Source organism: Gopherus evgoodei, unplaced genomic scaffold, assembly GCF_007399415.2.
Source record: "Gopherus evgoodei ecotype Sinaloan lineage unplaced genomic scaffold, rGopEvg1_v1.p scaffold_60_arrow_ctg1, whole genome shotgun sequence".
Taxonomy (NCBI): domain Eukaryota; kingdom Metazoa; phylum Chordata; order Testudines; family Testudinidae; genus Gopherus; species Gopherus evgoodei.
Genome location: NW_022060081.1, coordinates 365,042 through 386,053, shown reverse-complemented (window position 1 = coordinate 386,053; position 21,012 = coordinate 365,042). Strand labels below are relative to the sequence as shown.

Below are 21,012 nucleotides of genomic sequence, written 5' to 3'. Positions count from 1 at the left end.
GGGGATCCCAGGAGCTCAAAGGGGGAGCAGACTGAAACTTGACCTGCGGACCCACTAAACTCTGAAGGGGACTGAGACGCTCCCAAGGCTCTCAGAAGAGGGGTCCATATCCTGATGGGAGCTGTTCACAGTTCTTTCCCCATTTTTTCTTTCATTCCTTTATTTACCCTTGTTTGCTGACAGTCGGCTCTTTTGCTGTTTCACCTGGTGCCCCAAGAGAGGAAGAAAGTGCCCCGAGGCCTCAGCCAGGGGGTTGAGCCTGACATACTAGAAGGACGTGCCCTGTAGCACCCCTGGGGCAGGGGAACAATTGGACTCAGAGAGCTGCACCCCAGAAGGCCTGAGGCCCAGCGGTTTGGCACCAGTTTGATGGGCTGGATGGCCTCTCCCTGGGGGCTGCCAGCAGCCTGGCACATGGAGTAGATACGGGATGGCCTGGGGAGCAGGAAGCAGGACAGCGTCCCAGACAGCACACCGAGAAGGGAAATAGATAGGCTACATGGGGGCTCTGCAGTGAACTCAGCACCCGTCCTGAAGGCCACTGGCAGAAAGTCGTCCTCTCCGTGGCCTACGGGAGTTAGACAGTGACACAGAGATCCCTTGGCAAAGGGTCACTTGGTCTTTGCCAGCAGCTCTCACCTGAGACCTGACAAACCCATCACAACAAACACATCGCTTGGAGGATGGTCCTGTGAGGTGTCTACAGAAAGCTCATCACTGGCCAAGACTCAGTGACTGAGAGATTAGCGTGTGGATCATATGTACGGAAGAAAGCATTCACACTGAAAATCTACTTTATGGACTCAACTGAGCAGCCTTGCTCCCTCCCAAACCATCAGTGAATAACCATCAGGACACCACAAAGAACTAAAACTGGAGTGTGGGGGAGCTGAAGGTGGCGGACTGCGATGGGGAGTGTGGGGCAGCTGAAGGTAACAAATTTAATCATCCCAAATCCAAACTAGGAATAGTTTCAAGGCACATGTTACACGTGTATGAGGTGCAGGGGCAGGCCAGAGTGTATAGGGAGGGAGCCTGTTTGCAGGAGGTGCAGAGCTAGGGAACGGCTGCACCAGGAGCAGAAGGCCCAGCTGGCGCACAGACCATGTCAGAGATTTCTCTCCCTGGCTCTGTTACCAACTGCCCATGGCAAACACTTGAAAGAAGGGGAGGCCGAGCTGGAAATAGTGTCACGAGGAGGAGGAGGTGGAGAGAGACACTTGAAAGCATGACCATTTTTCCCATTCCACTGGGACAAAAAGTAAAGGAGAGGGGAGCAAAACTTCAGAATCACCCAGCACCTCGGTGGAGAGACCACTGGACCAGGACTATTCCTGGTTCTGCCACGGGCCTGCTGGGTGACATTGGGTAAGTCACTGCACTTCTCTGTGCCTCCGATTGCAAACTTGTGTGAGACCCACAACTGCCTATAGCGCTGCTAACTCCTCCTGCCAACATTGCTCTGTGCAAAAAGCTAGGAAATACACGTATTAAAACTTCATGAACGCAGGATTTAAAGTTGCCTGAAGCTTTCTGGTGCCCCTCCAGAAGAGAGATCAGCAAATCTCAAATTTTTAATAATTAGGAAAGGCAGAGATAAAGTACATGCCAATGTAATCCTAATTCTGCAATTCGCAATGGCAGCAAAGCCCTGGGAAAGGCAACTTTCCGAAACAAAGAGAAGGGGATAGAGCTCACCTTTGCTAAGACAGAATGTGGTTTTAGGTGAGCTGCGCTGTACAGGAGCTAGTGACACCTGTTTTACACTCAGATACTGGGCCCGCTCCCCAGAAACAGCTGCACACCTGGTCAATTGAATACCTTTTCACAACTCTTTCATCCTTACTCACAGAAGTTCCAGCTAACGTTCTACATTCACTCACCCATCGTGAAGCACACAGACTGCTCTCAGATCCCATCTCACTGCTAACTATTCCCATGGCAAACAGTCCTGTTTCCTCCTGACAACGTGCACAGCTCAGTGCAGAAATGAGATAGACTGGAAGCGAACGGTACAGATGCACTTCTCTCCTTTCATTGCACACATGGGGGACTCAGACCCAGATCTTCTGATATCACAATCACATCTCCACCAAATTGCTCAACTAATGCCTCTACTAATCAGTGCAGTCCCGTGCCCCAAAGAGATCACAATCCAAGCAGACAATGGGTAGGAGGAAAACACAGAGGGGCTGGGAGTTCCCCCAGGTCACCAAGCAGGTCAGTGACAGAGCCAGGAACAGATCCCAGTAACTCCAGCGCCCCATTACACGCAGCTTGGAAAGGTCCCCAGACCCCACTGTATTAGGCTGCGGGAAGAGATGGTTTGTCCATGGATGCACAGGCTGTCTTGGCGGGGAAGCTCAGCTGCAGTCCCTGCACACAGCCGGGGGTGGGCTTCCTGGGTCGGGAGAAGTCAGTGTCCCTGTCCCCCCGCAAGCCTTCAAACTGGGACATGGTGCCCCCGTGCCAATCAGAGTGCACTAGTGTAAATGGGGCCCCCGTGCCAATCAGAGGGTACTAGTGTAAATGGTGCCCCCATGCCAATCAGAGGGCACTAGTGTAAATGGTGCCCCCGTGCCAATCAGAGGGCACTAGTGTAAATGGTGCCCCCATGCCAATCAGAGGGCACTAGTGTAATTCTGTCCATAACGAAGGGTTTGCACCAGTGCCTGAAACACCAGGGTGGCAGAGACCTTCAGTGCCCAGAACACCCCTAGAACTGGGCTCTCTTTCTAGCTCTGTCAGGGGCAGCCTGGAGCACTTGGACACGTCAATGTTTCTCCTCCCAACTTCAGTCTCTTTACCCAGCTGCCCACTGCCTGGGGTCTCCTCTCCCCAGAGCTGCTCCCCACTCAGATCTGGGTGGGGGTCCCCAGAGCTCAGGCCGTTCAGCTCGGGAACAGTCTGACAAGCGGGCTGGCAGGTAGGACAGGGACGGTTCCCCCCCCCACGGGCCGCAGGGAGCGGGGGGGCAGTTTGAAGGGGATCAGAGGGGGGGCTCTGTGGCTGTGACATGGGGGAGGGGCGGTGTGAAGGGCCGGGGGGGAGGGGCAGGTGCGAGACACGGACACACACTCAGCTCCCCTCCCATCGCTACGGAGGCCGCACCGGGACCCCCCGCCCCGCACCAGCTTCCGGCCCGAGCCATGGCCGGGGGGCTCGGGCCCAGGTGTCTCCCCCCTCGCGCCGGGAGTCCCCCCCGCAGCGGCCGGAAGTGACGCACCGCGGGGGCGGGCCGTTAGAGCGCAGCGCGGAGGGGAGAGGGCGGCGCTGTGTGGCGGGGCTGCCCCCGTTGGGGTCGGGGTTCCCCGCAGCCCCGCCCCTTATCCCCCTCCCCCCGCTCCTGGTCGCGGTCCGCCCGCCGGCAGGGCGGGGCCCCCCGGGCAGGGAGCAAACCGGGCCCGGGCCCGGCCCCTCCCCCGGGTTATAGCGTGTCCGCCCCACGCGGGGCCTGCACTGGGGGGGGGGGGGGCGTCATTAGCCCCGCGCTGCCGGGGGGGGGGGGGGCAGCCCCTGTACTGGACCCTGCATGGAACGAGCTCACGGCCCCGAACGGGGGGAGACGGGACCAGGGGCGGGAAACAGGGGGGGTTCTGTGGCTGTGACATGGGGGGAGGGGCAGGTGCGACACACACACTGACCTCCCCCCCATCGCTACGGAGGCCGCCCCGCCCAGCTTCCTGCCCGAACCAGGGCCGGGGGGTTCCCGGGCCCAGATGTCTCCTCTCCCTCCCCCCGCTCGGCTCTTACCGGCTCCGCCGCACACCAGTGGTGGCCCCCGCAGCGGCCGGAAGTGACGCACCTCACGGGGGACGGTTAGAAGAGACACGTGACGGCTACGGACGTTGAGCGCGGCGCGCGCAGGGGCAGGAGTCACGTGACGGTTCTGGCCGTTAGAGCCGTTGGAACGCGGGGGGCGGCGCTGTGAGGTGGTGCTGCTCCCGTTGGGGGCGGGGTTCTCCACAGCCCCGCCCCGGGGCCCCCCGGGCAGGGGTTGAACCGGGCCCGGCCCCTCCCCCGGGATACAGCGTGTCCGCCCCACGCGGGGCCTACCCCACCCCCTCCCGCGGGCCCGGAGGGGGAAGGGGGAGATTGAGGGAGACGGGACCGGGGGGGGGGTGAAGGGGTCGAGACGGGACCAAGAGGGGGGGAGGGGGAAATGGGACCAGGGGCAGGAGACGGGAGGGGGCTGGGGAAGGTGGAGATGGCAGGAGAGGGGAAGAGGGAGATGGCGGGAGACAGGAGCGAGGGGGGGGGAGAAGAGGGAGACAGGGGGAGATGAGTTATTTCTGGCGGCCCAACAAGCTCCCTGCCCCCCACCCCAGAGTTATTTCCTGCTGCCACCAAACTCCCCTCACCGCCGCGCCTTCCCCCCCAGCGCGCCGCATCCCCGCTCCTCTGCCTGGTGGGGAAGCACCTGGAGGTAAACAGCTGTTTGGTGGCATTCAGTGCTTTCCAGGAGGGAGGAGGAGAAGCGGGGAGCCGTGTACTTGGGAGGAGGCGGGGCAGGGGTGGGGATTTGGGGAAGGGGCTGGAATGGGGGCAGGAAAGGGGTGAGAAGAGGCGTGGCCGGGCCTCATGGAAGGGATGGAGTAGAGGCAGGGCCAGGGCGAAGGGGATTTTGTATCTTTCTATGTAAAGGTGTCAGTGATGCAGCCCTCGGGCCAATATACGAGTCCTCATGTGGCCCTCATGGTGATTTGAGTTTGAGACCCCTGCGTTAGACCCTGGAGGGAGTCATCCCTTTCCTTGGGCAGTTTGGGACTGCGAAGAGGTAACGCTCACCTGACTCTGAAGGGGGGGAGCCAAGAGGGAAGAAAGGACATGATAAAAGGGAGAGCTATTTTGCCACGCTCTCTCTCTTCTGCCTATATCCTGTGAAGAGCAGGCCACAGGCCTAGAGGAGAGTGATAGAAGGTAGAAATATTAGCCCCAGATTAAGCAGGTCCCTTATACTTCAATATATTTTAAGTGAGGAAAATGGTAGTAAAAATATCTCCTCTCCATCACAACCTGAAGCAACAACAGAGTAACTGGGAATGAAACAATTTGTTCCCGAAGGGGGAACCTGATGACTTTGAAATGGGGGAACTGTATAACAGTGATGCTCAGGGTTTCTTTATGTGGAGTTTAATGGAAGGAGGAGGCACACATCAGAGCCCTGGGGGGGCTCACGTCAGGGCCCTAGTGGGGCCTTGGGTGATCGCTACTTCCCACCACCCAACACAGATGGAATGAGGTTGACTAGTGTCCGCAAAAGAGAAACTAAACAGCTAATTATTCCTCAAGAAAGGTTTCTAATGACTTATGACTAAAGGAAACACAGACAGAATAAGAAAAACAGAATTAAAGACCAGCACTGAGTGAGGATTAATACAAACGGCAACTTATACTGGAGACAAGTACAAGTAATATTATACATTAACTACCTATTCCTATAAGTGCGCATATAAAAGGTAAATAATACTGAAAATAGTTACAAGCACGTGCAACGGTACTATTACTGATTGCCCAGCTACTTCACATGTACTGTAACCACCCCCAACAAATAAAATTCTATATGCAATACTAATACACTGATTAACTATATTGTACTAACCTTAACCTACCTATAACCTTATCTAACAACTTATAAACTTTGATTGACCTTTATGATAAACTTGATAGTAACTTATACTGAAGACAGGCACAGCGACTTTATGATTTATAAACTGCTAGCTTCACCTGCGCTGTACCTGCTTTCAGCAAGGCACAAAACATATACAGTTGTTATGTATTGATTAACTATTGACTAATACTGTTTTTAAACAACTTAAACAATTTGCTAATATAAACAAACTATAATATTAATACAGACTTAAGATTAACTAGCTCGAGTACAACCAGACTTTTCCACTCTTCAATCTCGCCCTGCATTCTTCCAAAGATCCATTACCTTCAGTTGACTGTTTCCTGCACTGGCAAGGCACAGATAGTAAGTGACGCACAAGTCCCTTTGCTTCAGGGGGTGTATGTGGAGTGATCTCTTTTAGGTCAACACACACACACACCCCTTTAAACTCTTTTTATACAGTATTTGCTGGCCGTGTTTTAAAACAGGTCAACCAATAAAGGTGGCCAAATGTTTCAGTGTGGTATTTGCAGTTGTTTTGAACTTCTGAACTGTGCATCTGTGCTCGGCTCATCGCTACTCTATGTGACTAATTGTGGTCAATTTGCTAGACTCAAAAATGCTCGAGTCAGCTTAGAGAAGTATTTGGTTGCAGAGCATAGTAACCACAAGTCTGTATCTATCTTTACAGAGTTTCCTTTTTAGTCTATAAAGCTTCCTAGCTAGATTATGCTTATGCTTGCAGGATTCAACAGTACTCGCTTCTTACAACTTCTGGAAGGCTGAGGCCTAATAGTGCTTAGCCTGACACTACTGGACAAGACTTAAGGACATTAATCACAGTTTAGACTAGGAAAAGTGATAAGAGTTTAAGTCAGGTCAAGGGGGAAGCTAATGCCAACCACTGCACCTGGGCTGAACTACAACTATAATTGTCTTTTTACACCGAGATCACTAACTTGAGCAGCCAAGGCCACGTGCAGCCCTAGTGGACGTCAGGCACAGGGAGCTTTTGCCTCAGTGTAGCTTGTTGGGATCAAACCTCTCTCCCCTACCTGGAGCGGATGAACATTCCTGGCTGGAGGGACACATGTTCGTAAGACTCAAAAGGAGAGCAGTTGATAGAAAAGATCACAGGACTGATCCCAAAGAAGGATGAGCTGCAAAAGGCAGAAGGCGGCAACTCATCTGGTGGACCTGAGACCACAGTGAAGATGGTGCACAGATCACTATGTGGGAATTAGCAAATGTGATTATTTAAAAAAAAAAAAAATCTTTGGCCAGTCCTAATCAAGGCGTGTGTTACAGGTCCCTCGTGTGGATTTTCTGATGTCTGATAAGGTGTGAGCTATTTTTGAGGCTTTTCCCGCACTCAGAGCATCCTTAAGGTTTCTCACCGGTGTGGATTCTCTGATGTATAATCAGGTCAGGTCAGAGCTCCGTCTGCAGCTTTTCCCGCACTCAGAGCATGTGAAGGGCGTCTCCCTGTGGATTCTCTGATGCGTGATAAGGTTTGAAGTCCAATTGAAGCTTTACCCACCCCAAAAGCATTTCTAGGACGTCTCTCCGGTGTGGCGTCTCTGATGCTTGGTAAGCTCCCAGTGCCGACGAAAGTTTTTCCCGCACTCAGAGCATCCATAAGGTTTCTCATCCGTGTGGATTAACTGATGTGCGACAAGATGTGAGCTCCGGTGGAAGCGTTTCCCGCACTCGGAGCACGTGTAGGGCTTCTCCCCTGTGTGGATTCTCTTATGTGTGATAAGGCCTGAGTGATAAGCAAAGCTTTTCCCGCACTCAGCGCATGTGTAGGGTGATTCTCCTGTGTGGATTCTCTCATGTGAGATGAGGGCAGAACTAAGAATGAAGCTTTTCCCACACTCAGAGCATCTATAAGGTTTCTCACCGGTGTGGATTCTCCCATGTTTCTTCAGGGAAGAGCTGTTATAAAAGCATTTCCCGCACTCTGAGCACGTGTAGGGCTTCTCCCCTATGTGGGTTCTCTGATGCGTGATGAGGTCTGAACGCTGACTAAAGCTTTTCCCACACTCAGAGCATCCATAAGGTTTCTCACCCGTATGGATTCTCCGATGTCTGCTCAGGGTACCGCTGAGAGTAAAGCTTTGCCCGCACTCAGAGCATGTGTAGGGCGTCTCTCCTGTGTGGGTTCGCTGATGTGAGATGAGGCATGTACTATCAATGAAGCTTTTCCCGCACTCAGGGCACGTGTAGGGCTTCTCTCCTGTGTGGACTCTCACATGTTTGACATGGGCTGAACGATTCCTGAAGCGTTTCCCACACTCGGAGCACACGTAGGGCATCTCTCCTGTGTGAATTCTCCGATGTGTTGCAAGGGTTGAGTGCTGACCGAAGCTTTTCCCGCACTCAGAGCACATATAGGGTTTCTCTCCAGTGTGGGTTCTGCGGTGTCTGACAAGGAGACAGGAAAAATTGAAGCTTTTCCCGCATTCGTGGCATGTGTAGCGTCTCCATTCCAAGTTGATTCTCTTGTGTGTAATAAGGTCTGAGTGGCTACTGAAGTTTTCCTCTGGCATCTGCTGAGTCTCATAGGCTTTTGCTTTTTCTTGGCATGCAAAACTCCTGGAAACTTTCCCTTTGGATCTTCCTGATAACGTTCCATGCGGTTCTACTTGCTGAGCATCTTCCTTCTGGGATTTCTCCTCATTCTCACTCACCATCCCATCACCTGAGTGGGAGACAGAGAGAATCCAGACAGAGGTCACTCTGTGCCAGAAAGAAAGGAAAACTCAGAGAGCTGATTTCCCCCAAACCCTTCCCCAGAGGAGAGAGGAAGGGATCAGTTCTGGGTCCACATCTCACCAGAACACTCAGGGGAAAGCGAGATCAAGGAGGGACATGCTGCCAGTTGTCAGTCAGGGTAGGAGGGAAGCCATGAGTGACATCGGCCGTAATCATTCCACATCTGCAGGGAACAATCCTGAACTCAGAGAGCTCACAGGGTCTTTGTAGGGCATCCCAAATGTTTCCTGCATTCCTAAACAGTTGTTGGGTTGGTTTAACCAACTCCTCACCTGTGCAGGCAGCTCTCGGGAGCACTTCTTCCTCCGAGGCCTGGAGGTCAGGGACCCACGGTTCTTCCCCTCGTTCCAGCTGCGAGATCACATCAGGTTTGGAAATTGGAAACTCTACTCCAGGAAAAGAAAAAAAGAGAAGTCAGTGGAATTTTTGGGATACTTATCAAAGAATTTTCCATGGTTTTAATCCCAGCTCATTTTTAAGCAGTAACATCCCAAGGCCAGCTTCCTTGGCTCAAAGTGGCAGGAGAATTATTATTATTATAAATCATATTCATTACCTTAGTGCCTAAAGACCAACTAACACTGGGCCCCCATTGTGCTAGGACAAATGCAAACGGAGAATAGTAGATGACCCATGTCCTGAAGAATTTACAATCTAAATAGACAAGACAGACACAGAATGGGGAAAGGGGCAGAACCCACTGTTGGAATAGAGATATTCAGGCCTGCCTGTGAAGCCTATAGTTTAAGGACTTAGGTGTATTTTTTCATTTAGCTAGTTACAGGGGTATAAAACCAAAGAATCAAAATCACAGTCTGCCTGTGTATGGCCCTTCTTGCACTGGGATAGTCTGAGACCTTGTTCTTAGGCAAAGGCCTTTGGTTAAGGAACAGGGGCAGCCATAAGATGGGAAGCGAAGGGTCACATCCTCACACCCCAAACCAGTCACACTGAAATAAGGTGCTATTGGCCTGTTAGGAAGATGATCCAGTTCGGATAGTGCCCATCACCACCAAATTAAAAAACAGATCTTAAGATGGTTAAAGAAAACTTAGTTGGAGAGCATCCTGTTGTAGCCCTAAGGTTTAATCTGCTTGCTTGCATAGATATATCTTTTCTTATAAATTTGAGTATTTGATGTAATAGGTTTACAGATTTATATTAAAAATAAGTTTAGCTGTAATGCAAGAGACCAACAGGCTAAAACCCTGTATGTTAAGCTAAGACAAAGTTAGCATATCTATACTGGGACCCTTTTCCCAGAAGAGTAGAGATGACCCAAATAGCTAAAACACCCACCAGAGGTCTCGAGATTTTTGCCTAACCCAGTAGACAATGCAGGACGGCAAAGGACACTTTTCAAAGTTGTACCCACAGACATAACAAGTAAACCACAAGAGCGCAAGTACCCGTCATCCATACGCACAGACATACTAGCCTATGGGGTAAGTGTACTTTCACCTTTCTGTGGGGGAAGGATGAAATTTGGGCATAAGAGGAAGGATTTACAACCAATGCCCTATAAAAAGGCGATTCATCTCTCCATTTTAGAGGCAAGCCACTCACCTATCTTCAACAACGTATCGATGCCTATTAACTATTAATAGATCGTACTTTGTTCCTTTTCAAACTTTAAGTTTTAAGGGGACCAGGCTACGCTTGGTTTCCCTACGCTTTATTTCAGTTTAAGGTTTATTGAGTTAAGTTAGAAAGTAAACAGCTTTAACAGCTCTGCATTAGCTTCCTCTGCTAGAGCTGTGAAGCCAGAACCACCAGAGACGGGGTCCTGTATCTTCCAACACCAGGTTATTAAAACAGACTGTGAGTATTAACCAAAGTTTACAGCACATAATATTGTATTATCATATGTATCTCTTGAATAACACTAGTACAATTGCAACTCTGTTATTCTAAGTGTTTTACCACCTGCTTACTATTTCATTGATTTTAATAAAAGGTCTTTATGACTACATCTGTCTCAGTGTGAGCTTCCTGTCATACCTCCGAAGGTCTTTTTAGAACATCTGTGAAGCCCTGATTCAGGACGAACTTTTATCTTCTCATACTCATAGACTTCAAGGTCAGAAGGGACCATTATGATCATCTAGTCTGACCCCCTGCACAACGCAGGCCACAGAATCTCACCCACCCACTCCTGTATCAAACCCCTAATCTATGTCTGAGTTATTGAACTCCTCAAATCGTAGTTTAAAGACCTCAAGGTGCAGAGAATCCTCCAGCAAGTGACCCGTGCCCCACGCGGCAGAGGAAGGTGAAAAACCTCCAGGGCCTCTGCCAATCTGCCCTGGAGGAAAATTCCTTCCCGACCCCAAATATGGCAATCAGCTAAACCCTGAACATGTGGGCAAGACTCACCAGCCAGCACCCAGGAAAGAATTCTCTGTAGTAACTCAGATCCCATCCCATCTAACATCCCATCACAGACCACTGGGCATATTTACCTGCTGATAATCAAGGATCAATTAATTGCCAAAATTAGGCTATCCCATCATACCATCCCCTCTGTAAACTTATCAAGCTTAGTCTTGAAGCCAGATATATCTTTTGCCCCCACTGCTCCCCTTGGAAGGCTGTTCCAGAACTTCACTCCTCTAATGGTTAGAAACCTTCATCTAATTTCAAGTCTAAAATTCCTAGTGTCCAGTTTATATCCATTTGTTCTTGTGTCCACATTGGTGCTAAACTTAAATAATTCCTCTCCCTCCCTGATATTTATCCCTCTGATATATTTATAAAAAGTCATCATATCCCCCCTCAGCCTTCTTTTGGTTAGGCTAAAAATGCGAAACTCTTTGAGTCTCCTTTCATAAGGCAGGTTTTCCATTCCTCAGATCATCCTAGTAGCCCGTCTCTGAACCTGTTCCAGTTTGAATTCATCCTTCTTAAACATGGGAGACCAGAACTGTGTTGGGTCTAAACTTTTGGTGAACTTTGGGGAGCCAAAACACACCCAGACTGGCCGTCTCTGCATAATCCTCTCTGAACCCTTTATCGAACAAAGCACTGACCTGCAAACTACTCATGACACCCCCTTTATCAAGTAGCCATTAGCCTTTATCTCTATGCATTTACTTGTTAAACTTGCTTTTCCTGTAAAATCTTGATTGATTATGCATGACCATTATCTTTTGTTAATCACTTTGTTTACTTCTGTGTATAAATATTGATGCTCACCCCTAATAAAGGCGCCACACTTATTCTAAAGCTTTTGGGATAGTGTGAGCCCGTTGATCAATGCATTGGTGTCTGGTCTCTGACAGAATTGTGTGCCCATACCAACTCCGCACGAACTCGGGTGCTGGAGAGTTGAGTGAGGACTTGCTTTATTACCTAACAATTGCACACAGTATTCCAGGTGAGGGCTCACCAGTGCCTTGTATAACGGTACTAACACCTCCTTATCTTTGCTGGAAATACCTCGCCTGATGCATCCTAAAACCGCATAAGCCTTTTTAAAGGCCATATCACATTGGCAGCTCATAGTCATCCTGTGATCAACCAATACTCCGAGGTCCTTCTCCTCCTCTGTTACTTCCAACTAATGTGTCCCCAATTTATAACCAAAATTCTTGTTATTAATCCCTAAATGCATGACCTTGCACTTTTCACTATTCTTCTGATCAAACAAATTGGAGAGCCTAAACCCATACTAATTAATATCCATAATAAATTATTTTATTATCATCAATTACAATTAATTAAATAAAAATACATTAAGTGGAGAAATTAAATCAACATTACTAACACACTCCAAATCAGGCTACACTGTCTGGCAATAAATCACTCATCAATGGTTGTGGTTGTGAAACACTCATTTCTGTATTGTTTTATCTTCATGGCCACCAGTTTTACTTTGTTAATCAGTCTGGTTCTCTAATTGTTTCTGTCTGTTGTATAATTAATTTTGCTAGGTGTAAGTTAATTAGGCTGGCAGCAAAGAGTCCAGTGGCACCTTATAGACTAACAGACGTCAGATGCATGTAGTGGACATTTCCAAGGGCATTTATATATATATGCAGGCAAGCTAGAGATAATGAGGTAGTTCAGTCAGGGAGGATGAGGCCCTGTTCTAGTAGTTGAGGTGTGAAAACCAAGGGAGGAGAAGCTATAAGGTGCCACAGGATTCTTTGCTGCTTTCACAGATCCAGACTAACATGGCTACCCCTCTGATACTTAATTAGGATAGTGGGATATAATTGGTTAGAGAATTATGTTACAATATGTTAGAATTGGTTAGTTAAATTTCAGCACAATGATTGGCTAAGGTATAGCTGAGAATATTACTATATAAACTGAGTCAAACAGGAGAGAGAATATAAATTGGAATCACAGATTCTATGAATCATAGAATATCAGGGTTGGAAGGGACCTCAGGAGGTATCTAGTCCAACCCCCCGCTCAAAGCAGGACCAATCCCAACTAAATCATCCCAGCCAGGGCTTTGTCAAGCCTGACCTTAAAAACCTCTAAGGAAGGAGATTCCACCACTTCCCTAGGGAACCCATTCCAGTGCTTCACCACCTTCCTAGTGAAATAGTGTTTCCTAATATCCAACCGAGACCTCCCCCACTGTAACTTGAGACCATTGCTTCTTGTTCTGTCATCTGCTACCACTGAGAACAGCCGAGCTCCATCCTCTTTGGACCCCCCTTTCAGGTAGTTGAAAGCAGCTATCAAATCCCCTCTCATTCTTTTCTTCTGCAGACTAAACAATCCCAGTTCCCTCAGCCTCTCCCCATAAGTCATGTGTTCCAGTTCCCTATTCACTTTTGTTGTCCTCCGCTTGACGCTTTCCAGTTTTTCCACATCCTTTTTCTAGTGTGGGGGCCAAAACTGGTCACAGTACACCAGATGAGGCCACATTAACGTCAAATGTTTGTTAAGGGGGGGAACAGGGACACAGGCAAGGCTCTGCGGCATCAGAGCTGGGCAGGGAACACTGGGGAACAGACTGTATCGGCGTATCGAGATAAGCAAGACTAGTGTGAATGGCTTCGGAATACGTAATCTAATAGGTATAAAAATTGAACAGGCTACACTACCACCGCATGACATCATCAACAAAGTCCCCATTTGTGCCTGGATAGCGGCCATGCTATGGGAGGGAGGAATGCAGCAAGGACTCAGGATCAGTTGCCACAGATGGGGAAGTTATATGGGGAAGGGGGTAATGAGTGGGAGAGGGAGATCAAGAGTTAAAATAATAATATTTGGGAAACAAATGTATAATGAAGTGAAATTGAACAGAAATAAAACTGGAGTGGAGGCTCTAAAGCAACAAGGCTTTGGTAGGGATTTGGAGTTAAAGGTCTGGAATCCCCCACAGGTCTCCTCCCTCCCACTGACCCACCCAGCCCACTTCCTGGGTGCCCTTCCTCCGCACTCCCCTCCCCTTCATCCCATTATTCTCAGCCGGCACCACCTCCTGGCACCTTGGGAGATTCTTGTGTTCCCTCCTTGTCTCTTACAACCTCCTCCCTCCCTGCTGATTCTTAGCTCTAACCCTGCACACACCCTCCCCATGTACTGGCACACCAGAATTATCTACTACCCCCTTCTCAGCCCCTCCCACAGCTCTGTTCTCCCTTCACCAGTGGGGTCCTGAATGCCAACATTATACGCTCTCCTATCAAAAGAGGAGCTCATCTGACTGTCACACAAGCCCATGCACGAGTCACACACCTATTTACTCCATTTAGAATTCTACAGGCGGCATATTTTCCTCTTACAATGAGGAAAAGGCAGGAAAGCTACAGTGATTAATGTAGATATTAATGCACCTAATAAGGATACATTCGATGCAATTTTCAAATGACGGACGGCACCAAAAAGGCACATGTCCAAAAATTATACTAGTGAGTGGGAGATGAGGCAAAAAAAGGGGGACAAGGAAACTTGTCAAAACTTATATGATGAATAAAAGTATAAAGTTATTACTACTCAGGTTCTTTAGAGACTCCACAGCTTCTAATAACCCAAGGGAGAGGATTCCTTACCCAGAAAGACCACCGTCTCGTAGTTCTCCTGCATGACATCCCTGTAGAGGGCTCTCTGAGCGGGGTCCAGCAGAGCCCCCTCTTCCCTGGTGAAATACACAGCCACCTCCTCAAAGGTCACCGGTCCCTGAAAGAGCAAGAATCCAACTCTCAGTACCTGCTGCCCCCTGAATAGTGGGGTTGTGAGTGGAACAGCAGCACCAGGGAAATGGAGGCTCCGGGAAGCACATGTTAACAGAGTACCACCCCACCTTCCTTAGAGCAGCCAGGAGCCATCAGAGGGTAGAAAGAGAAAACCTTTGTGCCTCCCAGCTGACAGACGGAGGCAGGGTCATCACATTTATCACATACCCACTAGCCAGAGCTTGATACAGGAGATGGGGCTGTCTCTGGACCCTGCTGGTGGCTCCCTGGTAGGAGTCCCAACACTCTCCAAATAAAATATATGGAAGAAAGGGGAAGTCAAGAGTCAAGACTATGAGTTAGAAAGTCAGAATTGTAGAAAATTGGTAGGGAAGCTATCAGAAATCAATGATTAATCAATGAAAATAAGAAAGAAGTTTTTAAAAAGTATATTAAGTACAAAACAACTTGGTAGCGTTAAATTACTAGATGGAAATGGCAGAATTATCATCAACAATCATGCAGAAGAGCTAAAAGTGTTCAATAAATATGTCTCTCCTGGATTTGAAGAAAAACAGACGATGTAAGTCATATCATAAGATGTTGAAGACGACAGTCTTTCCATTCCAACAATAACTCACGAGGACATTAAACAGCAGGTATTACAGTTAGACACGTTTAAATAAGCAGGTTCTGATAACTTGTATGCAAGAGCTCTGAAAGACCTGGTGGAGGAGTGTGGAGGATTGTTATTAAGAACGGCCATCCTGGGTCAGACAAAAGGTCCATCTAGCCCAGTATCTGTCTAGCGACTGTGGCCAATGCCAGTGCTCCAGAGGGCGTGAACTTAACAGGCAATGATCAAGTGATCCCTTTCCTGCCATCCATCTCCATCCTCTGACAAACAGAGGCTAGAGACACCATTCCTTACCCATCCTGGCCAATAGCCATTGATGGACTTAACCTCCATGAATTTATCCAGTTCTCTTTTAAACACTGTTACAGTCCCAGCCTTCACAACCTCCTCAGGCAAGGAGTTCCACAGGTTAACTGTGCGCTGTGTGAAGAATAATTTCCTTTCATTTGTTTTAAACCTGCTGCCTATTAATTTCATTTGGTGACCCCTAGTTCTTATGTCTTAATTAGGACGTGGAACACCGGGGAAATTCCAGAAGACGGGAATAAAGCTAATACTGTGCCAATATTTAAAAAGTGTAAAAGAGGTGACCCAGCTAATTACAAGAGTGTTAGTCTGACATCGATACTGGGCAAGAGAATGGAGCAGTGAATATGGATTTACTTAATAAAGAATTAAAGGAGGATAATATAATGAGTGCCTATTAACAAAGGTTCAGAGACAATAAAGCCTATCAAACTAACTGGATATCCTTATTGGATGAGATCAAAAGTTTGGCTGCAACTAATAGTATTGATGTAACATACCTAGACTTCTGTAAGGCATATGACCTGATTCGGCACAACATTTTGACTAGAAAACTAGAAAGATACAAAATACACACGGCATACATTAAATAGATTAAAAACTGTGATAGTAAATGGAAAGCCGTGATCGAGTGGATTTCTTTCCAGGGGGTTCCCACAAGGATTGGGTCTTGGCACTGTGCTATTTAACATTCTTATTAATGACCTAGAAGAAAATATAAAATCATCACTGACAAAGTTTGCAGTTGCCACAAAGATTGGGGGTGGTGGTAACTAATGAAGTGTCAGTGGATTCTGGCTCCAGCATTGGGAGCCTGGAAAGTTTTCCCAGCCCTGGCTGGGGGGTTATTTCCTGTTCCACAGAGGGGAAGTTCCATTCCCAACCCTTGTGGCTTGAAATGAGGCCCTATCTGACACTACACCCCACATTCAGCATAGTGGAAGGATTATAATATCATTAGGACATAATGATGAGGCATTTTGTGCAAGATGTGTCATGTGCGATGTCACCGGAAAAGTTATGATTTGCTGACTATGATTATCCTACTTGTGTGCATGGATCATATTTGTATCTGAAGTTATGGATATTGACTCTGTATCTGTATTTCACATGTGCTTACTCTGGGTAACACCTACAACAAGCCTTTCAGGCACAACAGTGAAGAAGCCAGACAGTGCTGAAGACTCATCAACAAAGACAACGGACCGTGGAAGAGCTTAGCCCCCCTGTGAATTTGTCAGCCAGCCTAGGAGTCATGGCTACTATGACTCAGCAAGGTATGTGACCAGACCACAAGACAATGAAGTTCATTTTGGTACCTGTATTATTCCACTAACTGAACTGGGAACTGAGTTTGGAACAAAGGGTTCCCGCCATATGGAAAAGCTACGTAAGGTGGAGTGTGACATCATCTCTTGGCCTCATTCCCCACACAAGGGAACTCCTGGAGCACCTGAGGAACAAAGACTGAAGTGGGGGAAGTGTCGGTCCCAGGCTAAAGGGATTTCTAGCTTGTGTATGGAAACTTGGGGGACTGCTTCTATCATCAATCAGGTGAGAAACTGCTAATTCAAATTCTATGCATTTTGTATGTTAGGCTTCTTTGAGTTTTTGGTTATTGGCTAAGTAATCTGTTTTGATCTGTTTGCTATCACTTATAATGACTTAAAATCTTTCTGTAGTTAATAAACTTCTTTTATGCTTTATCATAATCAGTGTATTTTGAGTGAAGTCTCTGGGGAAAATCTGAGCTTGGTTAGCACAAGCTTGTTGTACGTATCTTCCCCATATCGAGGGAAAGGAAAACTGTATTTATGAGCTTACATTATACAGATCCCTGTCTGGTATAAGATGGTATCATTTTGGATTTATATTACGGCAGGAGTGCAAGGCTGGGAAGCTGGGAAATTGGCTGATGTCTTCCCTCTGTCCTTGAGTGGTTTAGGTAAAATACTCAGGTAGCTTAGCTGGGTGTATGGCACCCACCTGCTGTCGTGTGGGTGATAACAGGGCCTGGAGAGGCTGGCTGAATCTCTGGCAAAGCAGTGTCAGAAGAGCCAGCCCAACTTGAGGGTTAGAGGGCACAAGGGTTCCCAGAAGCCCCCAAGACTGCACCCTAGGGTGACAGCCCATCACACCCTAGAGTACACAAGCCTCAGCAGGTTTGTCACATCCTGTCCCCTCCCCTTCCCCACACTAGATAGTTCCTGCCTCCCACCACCTCGAGCAGCTCCCACCCTCCTATGCATTTACTGCTCCTCTCTCTCCAATCAGAACCTACAACCAGCCCCTGATAATCCCTTACCTGAGCCAGCTCCATTGCAGACACTGAGTTCCCCCTGGGAGGAGGGGATGATCTGGAGCGAAACCTGGACGTTATTCTGTAGCCTGCCAGGACGAGAAGGGCAATGTGAGAGCGTTCAGATGGGATATTTGTTCATTCCACAAGCCAATTCTCCCAGGATTTTCTCTGCTAATGGACATTCTAGGTTCTACCAAACTGTGAAGCACAGAGTGACCTTATCCCAGTACAGGCCTAGCCCCCTCCCACCAGGGTGTAACCCTCTGAGACAAGGTGAAACTCTCCCAGGAAAAGAGTCTCTCTGTTACACTTATCAAGTTTGCGGACGATACCAAGCTGGGAGGGGCTGCAAGGGCTTTGGAGGATAGAATTAAAATTCAAAATGATCTGGACAAACTGGAAAACGGTTTGAAGTAAATAGGATTAAACTCAAGAAGGACGAATCCAAAGTACTTCACTTAGGAAGGAACGAACACATACAAAATGGGAAATGACTGCCTAGGAACGAGGATCTGCAGCGGAAAGGGATCAGGGGGTCATAGTGGATCACTGCATCACTGCAGATTTTTAAAAGCAGGCTGGACAAACCTCTCAGGGATGGTCTAGATAATACTTTGTCCTGCCTTGAGTGCAGGGGATAGGACTAGATGACCTCTCGAGGTCCCTTCCAGTTCTGTGATTCTATGAACCAAAGGCCAGAGAAGAGCAGAATCAAAGGAGTCACTGTGGGGGATTCTCCCTGTCACTGTCCCCAAGGCAGCTGTCTCAGGTTTAAAGTGGTTTGATGCTCCAGCCTTTATACAGTCTCTCTTGGGAGTGCCCCTTTCATGGGCTGGGCCTAGTTTTAGTTTTTGGGAAGCATGACCCTGGGGGAGCTGAGACTGGGCCTCCTTGCCTCAGCACATCTTGTTTCTTTCTGTAGCTCCCCGGTGAATCCAAGTGAGTAGATACTCCTGACAGAGACTGTGAACATAAGAATGGCCCACTGCGTCAGACCAACGGTCCGTCTAGCTCAGTGGTTCTCAAACTGCGGGTCAGCACCCCTCAGGGGATCATGAGGTTACTACATGGGGGGTCACAAGATGTCATCCTCCACCCCAAATGGTGCTTTGCATCCAACATTTATAATGGTGTAAAATATATTAAAAAGTGTTTTTAATTTATAAGGGGTGGAGGGTATCACACTGAGAGGCTTGCTATTTGAAAGGGGTCACCAGTACAGAAGTTTGAGAACCACTGGTCTAGACCATCCCTGAGAGGGGTTTGTCCAGCCTGCTCTTAAAAATCCCCAATGATGGAGTGATCTAGCTCAGCGGCCAATGCCAGGTGCTTCAGAGGGAATGAACACAACAGGGAATCATCAAATGATCCATCCCCTGTCACTCATTCCCAGCTTCTGGCAAACAGAGGCTAGAGACACCATCCCTGCCCATCCTGCCTGGGACACAGGTAGATGAGGTGTCAGCTCTTGCAAAATCTCCCAAGTCTTAACTGAACATGGACAAACGCACGGCTGGAATCAGTCTGGCTCCCCCGTGTTAGTATTGTTAAAACAGGTATTAGAATTATAACAATGTGTTTAATGTTTAGACTTTATTGAACACTTGCAAGTTGCTGCCAGGGTTAATATCTGACTAGTTGCATTGTGAGGCTCTGTGACTATGTAAGTCATCAGACAAGAGAGAGACTTTACCTAGGTGAAGTGCTGATTGGCAACCGAATGCATTACACCCTGCCTGGCAGGAAAGGTTCATCAACACCAGAGAGACTATTGTGGGATGTTAAAGAAGACAAGACTGTTGTTGTGCTCTTCAGTTTTCTTTGGCTGAGTTTGTAGCTCAGAGCACATGGCAGGAAGGGGGTAAAAACCCCCATACAGAAGGAACTGATTATCTGTATGCTGCTTGGACTCTGGAGGGAAAGGTTTCTAGGCATAAGCAAGAGATCCCCAGTTGCTTAGCGTGCGTTAGTCCTAAAGAATATGTAGGGCTTGTTCATTATAGAAGCTTCTATTACCTTTTGAAATTTAAGACTGTAACTCGTCTGCATCTGCTTTATCCTACTTTAACTTTGTAAACAACTCTCGTTTCCTTTTAAATACATCTTAATACAGGTTATTACAAGACTGGCTACAAGTATTGTCTTTCTTGTGAGCTCTAAGATTCAATTGACCTACGGAAGTGACTGGTCCTTTGGGACTGGTAGTAACCTGAACATCGCTGTGATTCGTGGGGTAAGGCAGTGGTTCTCAACCGGGGGTCTGGGCCCCCTGGAGGGCCACGAGCAGTTATCAGAGGGGCTGCCAATCACGGCCAGCATTAGACTTGCCGAGGCCCAGGGCAGAAAGCTGAAGTCCCAGCGCATGGGGCTGAAGTCTAGGCCCCTGAGCCCCATCACCTGAGGCTGAAGCCAAAGCCTAAGCAATGTAGTTTTGTGGGGACACCTATGGCATGGGGCCCCAGGCAGTTGCCCTGCTTGCTCCCCCTAACACCAGCCCTAGTTTTTATACGCAGAAAACAAGTTACTGAGGCCCACGTGGGCCGTAGAGTTTTTATAGCATGTTGCGTTGGGGGGGGGGGGGTTTCAGAAAGAAAAAGGTTGAGAACCCCTGGAGTAAGGGACCATCTGTCATGAAGCTGAGCTCTCCTGCGTGGTGAGATATATGGGATCACCTAAGGGGAATGTCTGTGATTCCATGTTAATGCTGTTACTCAGCCTGAAGTGTTTACACTGGATACTTGGTTGGTGAAATCTCCATACAGACCTCACACCCAATTTGGGTTTGTTCCCTGCTTCTTACCAGTCTGCCTGAGGCTGGTGCTCGTGCTCTTGAGTCGCTGGGGACAGCGTTACAGAGACTTACAGGCACAACAGCAGCAATTGGCAGCAATGCAGAGCAGGCTTTACAGGGACACAGTGTGGGCCAAATGGTCCCTGGACTCAGTCAAGCCCCAGTTCTCCTCCAGTGAATGTCAGCATCCCGGCAACCTTCAAGGGGGTTCAAGACTGCCACCCATTCAGTGATGGATCTGCGGCAGATCATCTCCCGCGCCCCATGACCCACCTTGTCTCCTCAGACAGAGGTGAGTGACGGACGGTGCGCAATGGATCCTGGGGGTAGGGAAAGGGATAACACCACACACCTTCTGGGGTCACCCCTCAGGAAGTAAAGGTGACAGACACTGTGGTGGCAGTAAAGGGGGAGGGGAGGGAGTGGGAGCAGCACCCTGAAGGA

General features: G+C 48.4%; 2 pseudogenes; one reads left to right on the top strand and one right to left on the bottom strand.

The window, feature by feature from the left end:
• The window catches only part of LOC115643461, a 591,865-nt pseudogene that overhangs the window by 318,619 nt on the left and 252,234 nt on the right, over positions 1 to 21,012 (top strand).
• Positions 5,281 to 21,012, bottom strand: part of LOC115643454 — a 44,600-nt pseudogene continuing 28,868 nt past the window's right edge.